The sequence below is a fragment of the Schistocerca serialis genome, chromosome 5 (genome assembly GCF_023864345.2).
Source record: "Schistocerca serialis cubense isolate TAMUIC-IGC-003099 chromosome 5, iqSchSeri2.2, whole genome shotgun sequence".
Taxonomy (NCBI): Eukaryota; Metazoa; Arthropoda; class Insecta; order Orthoptera; family Acrididae; genus Schistocerca; species Schistocerca serialis.
In genome coordinates, this window is record NC_064642.1 from 239,077,277 (window position 1) to 239,090,715 (window position 13,439).

Consider the following 13,439-nt stretch of genomic DNA (forward strand, 5'->3'; position numbering starts at 1 on the left):
AAGGTGGAAGAATGCTTTAACAAATTTAAAAAATATATTACAGCTGAAAAACAAAAATTCTGCAGGGTGGGATGGCATACCTACCAAAGTAGTTAAATCAGCTGCCAGGATAATAGCTCACCATTTTTGCTCAATAATCAATCAGTCACTCAAAGAAGGCCACTTTCCAGATGCCCTGAAGCATGTAGATGTAAAACCTTTGTTCAAAAAAGGCTCAAGAGAAGATATGGGGAACTACCGCCCAATCTCTGTTCTCCCAATTTTCTCAAAAATATTTGAAACAGTGGTAGTAATGCAAATCAAAAAATTTATAGAAAAATCAAATATGCTGTCAGATAATCAATATGGCTTTCAGAAAGGCAAAAACATAATAGACGCCATAAATGAGTTTCTGAAAAAAATTTGTTCTGCCTTAGACATGTCTAGCAAAGTTGCAGGATTCTTCTGTGACCTCACAGAAGCATTTGATCGTGTAAACCATCAGTTGCTCCTGTATAAAATGGAAAAATACGGAATTGGAGGTCGTGTTTTAGAGTGGTTCAGGTCATACCTCACAAAGAGAAAACAAAGAGTAGTTATATCATCAAGCAAGGGAAATTTCTTTTCTGAATGGATGATTATTTCACAAGGCATTCCACAAGGCCCAATTGTGGGTCCGATTTTATTCTTACTTTACATAAATGACCTGCCACTAAACATAAATTCACACTCAGTTTCATTCACTGATTATATGTCTGCCCTCATCGAAAGCAATCACTCAGAACAAATTCCCTCAACTGTCACAAATCTACAAGACAGTCTAACTGGTTACAACTGAGTATTGGAAAAACACATTTACTACAGTTTAAAACTAAACACTCTAAGATAAATGAAATTCATATTGCCTGCAGAAACCAAGAACTGAAAGAATCAGATTGTGTTAAATTTTTAGGAATACATTTGGACCAAAGCTTATCCTGGTCTTCACATATAGAATACTTAGCAAAGCCTGACCTTTGCTATGAAGATTTTGTCATATTCAACTAGCATGGAGATAAGAAAAGTAGTTTATCACAGCTATTTTGAAACTGTGTGGCTTTATCTTTTTGGGTAATACAAGCAAAATCGTTAGAATACTAAAATTACAAAAATAAATTGTTGGAAATATGTGTAACACAAGACCAAAAGAATCTTGTCGCCCACTGTTGAGAGATCTAAAAGTATTAAGTGCCCTCTGTTTGTACATCTATAAACTGATTATTTTTGTATACAGTAACCGTATGTTATTCACAGACAACAATTTATGCATCAATACAACACTAGGAATAAGACAAACGTCATGCTTCCTACTCACAGGTTAAAGTTCATGCACAAACCCCAGAATATATGGGCATGAAAATCTATAATATGCTAACAAAGAAACGAATAAACAGCACAGAGCTAGGGCATCTGAAACCAAAGCTGTAGACGTTATTAGTGGAGAAATGTTATTACTCCATAGAAGAATTTATGAATGACGATGTGGAAGTCTGAGCAAGGAAACATCACCTGTATATTAAGCTTAGCAGTTTTGTGTCAAATAAATTATTGTAAAATATGTTGACTACATAAATGCTGTTGTTATATATTACTTTGTAGTATATGTAAACTGGAGTGTTGATATATTGTTTTTGTAATACTGTATATACAAATTGTAAATGTACTGTTGATGAGTCTCCAGTATATCAGATCTGTGATTTGACTTTGTATGTTATGGGATAATAAAAATTCTGATTGTAATTCTGATTCTAGAAGCAGCACAAAGCACGTCCGTTACAAAGATGCACGATACAAGAGGAGGAGGTAGTCCTACAGTGTAATACCTTGATGAAATATGGATGATTCAGAATCATTTCATGAACACCTGCTGGAAAATGAGTGATGGTACTGGCGGTTTTAAAGTTCCCTTAGGAAAAGGTTCTCGGATTCTTATTCTGATTTGGTTCCTGAGAGTAAACTTTTATTTAGATTTCAGAAAAACAGTAGTGACTACCATTCAGAAATGAACACTGTCACTTTCAAGAAGTGATACGCTGAACAATTTTTGCTATACCTACTTTCGAAGTCGTCATTTTAATTACCGTGCCAGTTACCATTCAGCTGTTAACAGAGAAATGACCAAGTACGAGCACCAGGAACGGGATATTGTGTTCTGGCTGAAAAATAAAAATAGTCCTGACAATATAAGCCAGACTCGTGCTGAACTCTCGCAGCTCGTTAATTTATAAAAGTCATGTGACAGAATGAACAAATTTGACTTCCTTGCATGTGCGTGTGGTCACACAGTTTTGTATTTACCCACATATTACTGTCAGTATAATACAAGCTATGTGGGGGAAAAAAATAAAACATTCAAGACAACAGACATTGAAAGGCTTGTGCTTGAAGCAATAGATAACACCCCCTTCAGCGTCGGCACACTGTGCGTGTCACGCAGAAAATGTTCTAAAATAAGACTTTCACAGGGAGGTGAAGATGGATAAAAGCCTTGGACATATCATCCTAAATTTACAATCAGATGGTTCGAACAGGGACTCAGATAGTCAATGGTATTACGATGTAGACTTTGTTTCAAAGTAATGATCTTTCTTGGTATTAAAGACCCACGGTTTAAAAACGTTTTTGTCGACACATCAATTGCATACACTATACATGAGAACTTCCTAGCTTTACTTGATTAGGAATATGTAGCCTGTGAAATATTCAGACTATAATGTGCAACTCATTGCCCAAGGAGAAGTTGAGTTTTTCCCAGCTGTTGTATTACTTGCGAGACTGCAGCAGGATAAATTCGTCAGAAACTCCAGTAGTTCGACACGTAAACCCTTGTCATTTTCATGGCACGAATTGGAAAAAAGTCTTAAAATGAAAAGGACGGTTACCTGTCGATACCGGTATATCGGCGGTTTTTGACGTTATCGGTCAGCATTCTGTTGAGTTACATACCGAAGATCGTTAATTGTTAGCTTGTTCAATGGATCATAAATGTGTTCTCCCACTGTAATGTCGAACTAGTTAGTTTAAACTCATAATGCCTGTTGACACCGAAAAATATGATAATGTACTGACAATTTTTACGGTAAGCTTTTGCACTAGTGTTTGCTACCAGTAATTCTTTTCTACACGTAGTGATTTACAGTGAACAGCAATGAAACATATCCACATATGCGCATTATACACATTTAAAAAATTATATGGAGTAGAAGCAATTGTCAAAGAAATATTATATTGGTTTGAGTTTGAAGTTTGTTTTGTTACGTATTGCACTTTTACTCATAATACAGTCCAAACCGCAATAAATGGCAATTATTGCAACTATTTTCGATGAGCTTGTCGTTAGACAATTGTCGTTTTGAGAAGAATTGTTCTTGACGTCTTAACAAATCTGTATCAGCTGTTCTCACCTTCCAACGTCAAACAGCTAAGCAGTGGATACAACCTAAAGACTCAAAATTAAGATTTCTCTCATGTAGACGAATGATAGAAATCGGTTTTAAAATGTGTTATTCCCTCATAGATTTGAATGCATAATACGATGTACATAACGTCGGTGAAGAAAGAATACCGCGGAAGTAGCAAAATAAGAATTTTACACGAGAGACAAAAAAATGTCTAAAATGCCTAATACATTTCACAGCGGCGCTAAATTTGCATCGTAGCACTACAAGGAAATACTAGGTCAAATAAAAATGTGAAACAAAAAATACGCTTTAGAAAGCTTAATTACGGCACATACGCCGAATTGTCTCGGTATTTACGCCATGATCTGTCACTTACGCGGTATTTGTTTGTCAGTCTCCCAGCACGACTTGACACATTTACATTTGTATTTGGTGCTAAGAAAGCCAGTAAGAACACGTTCTGGAGCATTAATCATTTCTATTGAAATATTTTAAAGAAACATTTTAAATAAATATACTATTTACATAGTTCCTATAATATCTGCACATTTCATCATTGAAAATCCTAAACGTCACTCAAAGCAACAACAGAGAATTACACTGTACTGATACTCGTCACACAGTTACCTGAGCGATAATTTTCATTCACAATGAATGTTGTCATTATAGCTATGACAATGTTTAGGAAGAATAGATTTAAGTTGTTGTAAATTATCCCATTTGGATTTCTTGTTTTCCAGTCTTTTTCGGGAAGCAAACATACCCAAGAATTTTCCTCGGATGCCTCGATAATTTTTGCCACACCTCGTTGAAAGAGCACTTGTAGTAAGTAATACCATTTGGGCGGTACTGTAGCACCCTCAGATCGGTAACTGTAGGCTCATTTTTTACAGCTCTTCCAGGCCTAAATGAGTCGTACAGCCACAAACTTTTCTCTGCGTAGCTGGTGAAAAAGGAATAATCTTGGTAATGGACTTCGTATGGATGTGGCTTTTTTCTCGCTTCTTTAGATATCATAGCGTATTGGCTAGGAAGTGTAACTTCACGTCCTTTAAGCTTACAGTCAATGGAACTGTGAACTGAGTCACATTCCATCTGAGTATGGCCTTTCTCCAAAAATTTTTGTGTAGTCAATACTCCAGTATCAATTGCTAATCTTAAAAGAGCATTTGATAATATCACATTTCTGTTCTGATATGTGCAGCCGTCAGAATACAGAATGACTTGAACAGGATTTTCCTTAATCGTTCTGGATAGGGTATCCACGACGCATGAGGCAAAACATGATGCAACCAAATCACCTTGCGTTTCATCGAACCAGTAACATACTGCATCACGACTTTATAAATTATACATTGTAAAATTATGAACAGCCAATTTTGTTTTATAATGAACTGCACTTGCACTTAAAAATGGAACTAATTTCACGGCCTGTAAGTCCATGGTGTACACTGAGCAGAGCTTCTGCTGGGCTTCTTTCTTGTCGGCATCTTTTTGCATCTTTGCCTGGTCTTTCCGTTCTTTGTGTTGCTTCCACACGTCTTCAGTCAAGTTACCAAGCCTATAACTACAACACAAGTCGCACTGGTCTTTCTTGGGGGGCGGTGGGGGGTGGGGGGGGGGGGAGGGAAATAAGCTTTTATTACCATCTTATAAAATCAAGTTAAAGGTAGCTCGACTTAATGGTGAAACCTTCTCCACATGACATATTTTCCACGCAACTTCCAAGAGGATTTCCTGCAGTATGCGACGGAAGTTTCGGAAGAGAGTCCAGGAATTCTTTCATGAAGGTTCTCTCATCTTTCGTGTTCGTCAGTTTGATGCGAGGTCGTGACGATTCTGTATCAGGACTCATCCCATGTGTGGAATTACCCAGCCACTATTGGACAGTCCATTCGTTAATCCCGAGAGTATTGAGAAACATCTTTTTGCATAATTAAAGTTTCCACAGCTCATTTTTCAAATGTTAAATGAGCGTCCCTTTTCTCCTGTATTCGCCAGTGTTCTTCCCTGGTCGTTAGGCTGGAATTACGTCCACAAGGTTGATAATGTAAACCTTCCTCTGATCCCATGCCTTCGTTCCCCAAAATGTGTTAAATACTGCCTGCCTATCATCATCAGAAAACTGATGACACTTCCTTTGAACGGATTTCTGGTACATCTTCGAAGTACATGTTGGACCAAATTTTCGTGCCTCTCTTGGAGTACGATGAGTGATTTTACCAATTCGACTTCTTTTGTATCCAATATACACCTATCCACGCACTCTCAGAATTTTATTGACATTTTTCTTCCAATCTTCAGGATGTTGTTTAGACTTGCTTCTCCTGTCACTGGTTACGTCACCATAAAATTCTTGGCCTTCACAGTCTGTATCATTATTGTTCCTGTGATCTTCCGATATTTTATCCAGAGTGTTTGGCAAACAATGAGCACCATCGCATAGCAACGAATGTGAAGTACTGTCATCTGTAGTGGAAACCCTGACTGTGGTTTCACTTTGAGCATTGTTGGATACATCCACTGAAGTTTCTAGATGGAAAAATATATATAAATTAGTTTAAGCAGACAAAGATGAAGCTCAAATTCATGTATTTATGAGAACGACGGCATCAGTAATACTATTAACAATAATCCCAAGAAAATTTACCTGCGTCATTAGATGTTGCAGGAACAGTAACTGAGAACCCCTTATACGAAATTAATTCTTCTTCGGTAAATGTAACTTCAGCGTTACGATTTTTCTCGCCTGTTGTTTGTTCTGCATTTACGCGAGATCCTTCAAGAAAGTGGACAGTCTAGATTAGATTAGTTTTTCGTTCCATAGATTCGTGCTGAGGAGATCCTCGTGGATGTGGAACATGTCATTTTTTTAAAAGCTGAAATAACAATACTAATAGTATGAATATATACAATACATCATTTGTTTCTATTAAAAAATTCGTCAATGGAGTAGGAGGAGTTGGCCACTAGTAAGTACTTCCGGCTCCTTTTAAACTGATCTTTATTTATAACTAAATTTTTTATGTTTGCTGGCAATGATTGAAGATGAGTGTTCCTAAGTAGTGGACCCCTTTTTGAACTAAAGTAAGCGCTTTTAAGTCCTTGTGCAGATCATTTTTGTTCCTGGTATTGTATGTATGAACTGAGCTGTTTGCTGGAAAAAGAGATATATTATTTAGGACAAATTTCATTAAGGAGTGAATATACTGAGAGGCAGTAGTTAGTATACCCAGTTCTTTGAAGAGGTTTCTACAGGACGTCCGTGAATTTACTCCACAAATAATACGTATTACACGCTCTTGGACTCTGAAAACTTTTGTTTGACTTGAAGAGTTACCCCAAAATATTATACCATATGACATTATGGAATGAAAGTAGGCAAAGTATGCAAGCTTTTTCATTTTTATGTCGCCTATGTTTGCTAACACTCGAATTGCAAATACAGATTTGTTAAGGCGTTTCTGCAGTTCTGTGGTGTGCTCCTCCCAACCGAATTTATTATTAAGCTGTAATCCCAGGAATTTAAGACTGTCAACCTCTTATATCTGCTCTTCTTCATACTTTATGCATATGCTGGGTGGAAACCTCTTACGGGTTCTGAATTGCATATAGTGAGTCTTTTCAAAGTTTAGTGTCAGTGAGTTGGCTTTAAACCATTTATTAATATCCATGAAAGTATCATTAGCAGAGCTTTCTAGAACTACACTCGACATACTATTTATTGCAATACTTGTGTCATCTGCAAACAAAACGAACTCTGCTCCCGGCAGTGTAACTCATGAGAGATTATTAATGTACACAAGAAAAAGCAATGGCCCTAAGACGGATCCTTGTGGGACACCACATGTACTTTCTTCCCATTCTGATGATGACTGATGACTTAATTCACTAGTCCCTTGCACTGACACCCTTTGTTTCCTGTGAGCGAGGTATGACTCGAACCATTTTGCAGCACTGCCCGTGACACCATAGAATTCTAATTTATTTAAAAGGATGTTGTGGGTCACACAATCGAATGCCTTTGACAAATCACAGAAAATATCTGCTGCTTGTAACTTGTTATTTAATGAATTAAGTACATTTTTCACTGTAGGTGTAAATAGCCTTCTCGATATCAGAACCCTTCAGAAATCCAAACCGTGTTCTTGATAATATGTTATTTGAGGTCAGATGGTTCAGAAGCTGCCTGTACATTACTTTTTCAAAAATTTTTGAGAATGCTGGCAAAAGTGAAATCGGTCTGTAGTTTGATGGTATCTCTTTATCCCCTTTCTTGAATAGAGGCTTAACATCTGCATATTTTAGCCAGTCAGGAAATGTCCCAGTTACAATTGACACAAATAACTTAGAATTGTACTTAACTCACAAGAACATGCCTTAATTAACTTTGTTGATATTTCGTCGTATGCCTTCTAGAAATCTTTAACAGAAATGAGTAAAGCACAGAACGTGTGAAGTTGGGGCGTTCTGATTTTTATCACAATATGACACTTGCGGTGCTACTAACATTCAAAGGTGATTAATAAAACAATTTTCTTACAGCTGTAAGTCACTCTCAGGAACGATTCTCCACTTTCACAAGCTGATTTCAGCTGAGAAACAATTTCTTCTTCAGTAAAAAGATCGTAATCTATATAGCTGTCCACTATCACAAATTAAGCTACAAGCATGGAACCACTTTCGAGCACTGTTAAATACGTAATGAGGCAGTAACAATGTGCTGTGGCTGCGCGGGCCTTTGTATCTACGCGGTATTGTTTACAGTACCCATAGATTGTAGATACGCGGTATTTAATTATCTACAGTTCCGCGGTATTGCTATTTATTTGCTGTGTCACATACGCGATATTGTTTTAGATAATTTTTTCATGGTAAATAATTAAAATTCGGCATTATGGCGTTAAGAGCAGATGCGCGTACGGTCAACGACGTCATCTGACTGAAAAACGAAAAATCGGCAATTTGTCAGTTACGCGGTATTGTTTCTTCATCGACGAAATATGATTGTTGTCCGCAGCAGCACAGTTTGGCAACACGGATTTCGTTTGCCCGCTCTCTGTCGCCACGCACGTGCAAACCCGACATTCCCGGGATAACAAGTCCGTCCAGCAGTGTTAGTGACGTCACACTAAGCGGCCCATAGCCGACGCAGCAGTCCACGGACAGCTCCGTACAGACGCGCCTGATGCTAACGATCTTCTGTCCGTCATACAGAAAGGAGCGAACTATAATTCGAACCAAAGACCAAATTATACGTATTCTTGTAAACAGCATAAAGGTTCATAACGAAATACCGATTGCATATACGGGCAGAAATAGGTTCTAGAACTCCTCTGAAAAGTGTTTATCTTCAGTACCAGAATGAACATCAAACTGTCAGGTTTTCTAAATAGAAAAGCACTTTGTTAGTAACAGACAGCGATAATGAGACTTGCAGTTGGTGATTTCTACGTGGAAAAGCTGTAGAGAGATTGAAAATGGCAAGTAAAGAGAGCCTCAGCCTTTTGCTCACATTCTTACATGTAATGCACTTGGTTGTTTTTCATTTCCTTACCTTTCATAACATTTTTAATATTGTTTCAAGAAGTGTATCTTCAATAGCAGAGTGAACTTCAAATTGTCAGGCTTTTCTTAAAGGAAAGAGCAGTCCCTTAGTATCACAGTGCAAGACAGAATATTGTGTTCAGTGATGTCTATGTTAAAAGGAGAATATTTGATATCTATCTTTTGTTTCCATTCTTTATTACTGGGAATACACTTGTAAAAATTCTTGAAAAGAGCTGTCACCATGAACATATAGTAAATTCACAATAGTCATGTGTTTTATGAGATAAAGCGAACTCTTGTTACCTTATTGTAAACGAAAGTTGTGAGGGTTTTGCTATGTATGACAGTGTTTAAGATAATTTACTTTGAGTGTAATAGCTTGAAAAGGTTAAGTCCTGCTGTCAGTTGGCATTTGTCACCACCTGTATGCGAGTTTTAAAGCTAAATAGTGTTCTGATAATTATAAAATAGTGGCAAAGTTCCTCAATCGATTAAACTTATTCCTGCCCGTATATGTAATCGGTATTTCGTTATGAATCTTTATGCTGTTTACAAGAATATATATAATTTGGTCTTTGGTTCGAATTATAGTTCGCTCCTTTCTGTATGACGGACAGAAGATCGTTAGCATCAGGCGCGTCTGTACGGAGGTGTCCGTGGACTGCTGCGTCGGCTATGGGCCGCTTAGTGTGACGTCACTAACACTGCTGGACGGCCTTGTTATCCCGGGGGTGTCGGCAAACCTCATCCCCTCTACCCCTCCCAACCGCTCCGCCTCTATGCACGGAAGTACCTTCTTAAGTGAAGCGAGTTATAGACGGACAGCTCAAGAAATCCTTCCGTTTACAAGTGCATTGGACTTGAGTGAATCTTTGCCCCGGATAAGTTTTTCTATACTGAAACTAATAAAAATTATCTTCGTTCTACGTCTACATCACTAATGTGCAAGCCACCTGACAGTGTGTGGTGGAGGGTACGTACGGTATCACTAACTGACACCCCTGCCCCCCCCCCTGTTCCACTTGCGAATGGTGTGTGGGAAGAATGAATGTTAGTAAACCTCTGTTTAGTTCGGATTTTCTTATTGTGGTCATTTCACGAGACGGGTGGGAGGAAGTAATATGTTGTCAGACTGTTTCCGGAAAGTAGGCCTACTCTCTGAAAATTTCAGTAGTAAACATCTCTGTGGTGGACAGCAAACAGCTCCTCTCTTGTAGTGTCTGCCACCGGAGTTTGTTGAGCATCTCCATAACGCTCTTGTGCTGACCGAACGATTACATGACGAAACACACTGCTCTGTGTTGGATCTTCTCTACCTCTTCTGTCAGTCCCACCTAGTAAGGGTACCAGACTGGTGACCAACACTCAAGTATTGGTCAAATAAGCGCCTTGCAAGCCACTTATTTCATGGATGAGCTACATATTGTTAAGATTATTCCTGTGAAGCCCAGCCTGACATCTGCTTTCCATGTTGTTTTTCTTACATGGATCATTCCACTTGAGGTTGCTTTGTGTAGCTACGCCTACTTATTTTATGGTAGACACTGTTTCCAGCAATTTGTCACCAATAATGTAGTTTTACAGTAGTGGCTTTTTTGTGCTATGTACATGCAGTTTGTGACATTTATTGACATGAAGGGTTAACTACCAGATACTGCACCATCCTTCAGTTCTCTGTTGATCATTCTGCAGATCAGTAGTGTCCTCTGGCATTGCTACTTTCTTGTAGTCAACCACATCATCCGTGAAAAGTCTTAAAGAGCTTCTTACACTTTCTACAAAATCTTTTATATACGTTGTAAACAGTAATGGACCTATCACACTTCCTTGGAATATTATGGAAATTACCTTTACATCTGTTGATTTTATTATGTGAGGGGAGACTTGCGAGTTCTATCTGCAAAAAAGTCTTGAATCCGGTTGCAAATCTGATCTGACACTTGGTAGGCTCGTTTTTTTTTTTTTTTTTTTTTTTTTTGCACAGCTGCACCCCTGAAATTTAATGCAGTGAGAAGTTAAAAAGGCAAAGATATTGTCTATCCCAGAAACATGACAAATGTCTGTGGAGAACTATGACACATACTTCAACTTCTACTGATGTTTCAGATATGTACCATCTTTCCATCATCAAAGTGAGTCGCAAGAATGACAGCAATGTGCCAAGTGTGGCCTTACATACTCCACCAAGGTGGTATTTCTATCCACACTAGTATTAGTAGATGCCCCCCCCCTTTTTTTATGTTTTCGTTTGTTGTAAAGTTGATAACACATTAGGACATGCTACATATAGTAAACCAACTCATACTAATCTCCACTTACGTGCCAGTAGCTGCCATCAGCTTTCACAAACCGTAAGTGTCCTTAAGATATTACTACACAGGGTGCACCGTAGGATAATTGATTGTTTCACAAGGCAGTTATGTATCAGATTCCTTGCAGTAATTGTGATATGTCATATATAGGTCAGGCCAATGGCCTTTCCACAGTGGTAACACTGGTTCCCATCAGATCACTAAAGTTAAGCACTGTTGGGCTTGGATAGCACTTGGATGGGTGACCATCCGGTCTGCCAAGCGCTGTCGGTAAGTGGGGTGCACTCAACCCTTGTGGGGCAAACTGAGGAGCTACTTGACTGAGAAGTAGCGCCAGCCACGGTGGTCTAGCAGTTCTAGGCGCTCAGTCCGGAACCACGCGACTGCTACGGTCGCAGGTTCGAATCCTGCCTCGGGCGTGGATGTGTGTGATGTTCTTAGGTTAGTTAGGTTTAAGTAGTTCTAAGTTCTAGGGGAGTGATGACCACACATGTTAAGTCCCATAGTGCTCAGAGCCATTTGAATCATTTTTGAGAAGTAGCGGCTCCAGTCTCATAAACTGACATACGACAGAGAGAGTGGTGTGCTGACCATATGCCTCTCCATATTCACATTCAGTGATGCCTGTGGGCTGAAGACGACATAGTGGCCAGTTGGTACCATTGGGCCTTCATGGCCTGTTCGGGCGGAGTTTAGTTTTTTTTTTATATAGGTCAGACACAAACACCATTATGAGAGCTGCATGGAACATCGAAGATACACACACTACAGTTAGACCACTCGGCTGTGGCTAAACATTGTGTAGATGTGGGCCATTTGATGAACTACAGTGACATGAAGATTTGAACATCCACCTCTTCCTTTTAGGATTCTATTTTCAAGGAAACAATAGAAATTAGATTAACCAATAACATGATAAATAGAGATAATGGTTTTAATTTGGATAAGGCATGGAATCTGGCTCTCGGTATAATTAAATTGCAAAAAAGTCATCAAGGTATTACCACCACCAAACATACATCAATAAGTGAATCTGTTATTCTTAATGGACCTATTTTTTTCGTGGATGTCGAGTTAATTTTTCACTCGATGTTGCAACTGGAGCAGCTGGCAGTGGGTGGTTTACACTCGCAATTGTCCACTGTGAGAATGCATCACTACGTGGACTAGAATCTTTTGCCGACCGAGATGTCATTGCCTAGAAGACATGGCATTGTGGAATTGACCCGAAGACTCAAAGTAGACCTAGTTTTGTTTATAGTAATATGTCTTTTACTCTGTATACCCGTTCCTGTAGGAAAGTTTCAAATGATGAAAAAATACATGTATGGATGAAAGGACTTGGTGTGCTTGCCAACCAGCATGCAAAGTACCATCACAGTGGAGTATATAACGCGATGCTTGGCACCTTACCGTCAGTCTTGCAACTCACTCTGAAGATGGTGGGATGGTATGTGGCAGAAATACCAGTGGAAGAAGTAATGTTTGCATGGCTGTATACATGAAATTTAATGAAATATATTCACTGACTGTATGTCCTAAGTTGGTGCCGTTGTCTCTCCTCTGTGAGCTTTGAGGACGTTGCCCAAGAACAGGAGAGCAATGCTCAACTGGACAGCCTCTGTCACAGTGTCTCCAGCAGCCTATGACACGATCTAGAGCCCATTCCTGGCTCCACCCATAAGATTTGGTGGAATGTGTCTGTAGGCACATTCTGCCCATTTCTCCTGGAGAAATTCCAGCACAAAGCTTTTGATCATGTCCATGGACTATCACACCCCGGTGTCAACACTATTGTATCACTAATCCCATTTTGTTTTGTCTGACCACAAAGCCAGAAAGACTGCCGTCAATGGGCACACACCTGCACCACATACTAATATGTCAAAGCCGGGAAGCACACCCTTGCACCTGTCAGCGCCTTTCCTGACATGACATGCTGCTTTGTGCAAGTCCATATGGTCATCGTGGGCCTGCTTCCTCTGTCCAATGGGAGCCAGTATCTGCTAACAATCATGGACCATTTGATTCGTTGGCCAGAGGCAATGCCCATAGCTGACATCACCGCTGAGACTATGACTTATGAATTTAATTGACACCTTGGTGCCACATTTTGGATGCGCCAGATCGAGGATGCCAATTTGACCGTGCGCTGGTC

General features: G+C 39.2%; 1 pseudogene; it reads left to right on the forward strand.

Annotated features, from left to right (window-relative positions):
• Positions 1-11,436: 11,436 nt before the first annotated feature.
• LOC126482630 (5S ribosomal RNA) lies at positions 11,437-11,554 on the forward strand (annotated as a pseudogene).
• Positions 11,555-13,439: the final 1,885 nt, after the last annotated feature.